Consider the following 2,033-nt stretch of genomic DNA (forward strand, 5'->3'; position numbering starts at 1 on the left):
GTTTAAGTAGTTCTAAGTTCTAGGGGACTGATGACCATAGAAGTTAAGTCCCATAGTGCTCAGAGCCATTTGAACCATTTGAATTGATTTTAAATTTTGTTGTATGACTAGTAATCAGTAAGACTTCATAATAGCAAATTCCATCAGAAGACGCAATTCTCGTTAGAACGTACACACCCAGCTGCGAGTTAACAGCTTTAGAGACGCATTTTTCCCGCTTGAGTTAAGCGAGCGTGCGAGCTCAGGCCTATCTTCGTGACGTACGCGCCGCGGCCTGTCTTTCTCGTGGAGCTGGGCGTGCTCTGAAGTGACGTCATCCCTTCCGCCACAACGAGTACTGCGTTGCTCACAGTACGAGGCCAGCAATAAATTGCATGTGGCATATTGCGGAAGCGTACAGTACGATGGATTTATTAGGAGCTGTTTTGTAATAGCGTTTTGCCTGAGTGATCTAGGGCTCTGACTGTCATTTAGCTAACTCGGGTTCGGTCCCTGCTGTTACCAACATTTCCTTTTTATTTTATTCCCCACAAAGTTAAACTATTAATTATAAGCTCTAAATATATTCAAATAATTCAATTTATATACAGAAAATTAATATACTGAGTTAATTAACGTTTACTACCATTGTAAGTCAAAAGTTTCATTGTAGCACAGCGACAAAATTTTGTACCAGCCGCCACTGTCTTGGTTTATGTTTTGATCTGGTTTAGGCGCAAGTTCCTCCACTTTCATCCTAAGCTCATGTGTCAAATTTTGTACTAATTAAGTACACACTGAACTACTGTTGTACTGTTTTCAGACTCATGATATACAGTAGTTATTTGCAAGAAAATAAAACTAACGATAACCCAGGCACAACACACTTACAAAAAGAAATTTCATCTTACGAACGTCGTCAACAGGCTAGGAGATTCTTAGTAATGAGAAATGCTTTGCGTGCAATTTTCCTCTACGTATTCGTGAAACTCCCGCTTTGTGGTGGCACTTAGTTACCATGTCCTACTGGACTCTGGTGGGACATTTACAAACTTAACATGCCTTTTCTACAGCATATACAACTGTCAATGCCACAAACAAAAAATTATTTTCAGCACTTAAAAGCATAGATATTAACCGTCAATTAATGGGGAATCATAGCATAATATAAATATACAGAGACAGTGATTTGATACTGGAGGGTTAGCTTTTTTTTTCTTTTTTAACAGGCGCCCGTGTTCGGCCAACTAGTTAGTTACAGTGTATTGCAGGCAGTTAGTTGGACAGTTAGGTGGGGTTACTGTGTCACTTTACAGTAGGGGATTAGTTTGAGGTATTTTAGTTTTTTATTTAATAGGACAAAGTGTTCATACATGGTTGGACTGAAGCTGTCGGTAGCTCATCCAATAATTATTGACAGACTTTAGAAATGATTTATCTCGATAACGCGTTGGTTACACCAGCAGGTAAAGTGATTGTGGTAATAGATGGAGGTGATTCAGACTTTTTGGGAGCGCAGAGAACGTATAAGAGAAGACAGAGAACAGAGCCATGGGATACATCTGCAGTGGGACGGAAGATACGGGAATTGTTACTGTTAATTGTAACAAACCATGGGAAGGATACAATAAGGCGAACAGAGTTAACTTGAAATCCATTTTTCTGGGCTTGAAGAGGAGACATGAATTCTAGACACCATTCCTTACGACAAGAGAGAATGGTTCTTAAAACGTTGTGTTCCAAAACTATCGATTCATTTTCGTGAATACATTAATGTATTCAATTCCTTTCTACAAGTTGTTTGAAATGTTCTCTGTAGAAGAAAGAACAGTCATCGTTGCTTCAAAATTTGGTAGTAAAACATTTGAGAAGGTGCGTGAGCTGCAACATATAAGATATGGGAAGGAGCCACCAACAAGGAATACTATCAAGTTTCTGTGAATAAATTCAGCCGAAGAGGAGGTGTGCTTAATGGCGAACGTCCTGGACGACAATCAACAGCTGACTGTGCAGTCTGGACGTTGGGGAGGCCACAGAAAGGAGCAGGCGCGCCT

This window comes from Schistocerca piceifrons, unplaced genomic scaffold (genome assembly GCF_021461385.2).
Source record: "Schistocerca piceifrons isolate TAMUIC-IGC-003096 unplaced genomic scaffold, iqSchPice1.1 HiC_scaffold_2296, whole genome shotgun sequence".
Lineage (NCBI taxonomy): Eukaryota > Metazoa > Arthropoda > Insecta > Orthoptera > Acrididae > Schistocerca > Schistocerca piceifrons.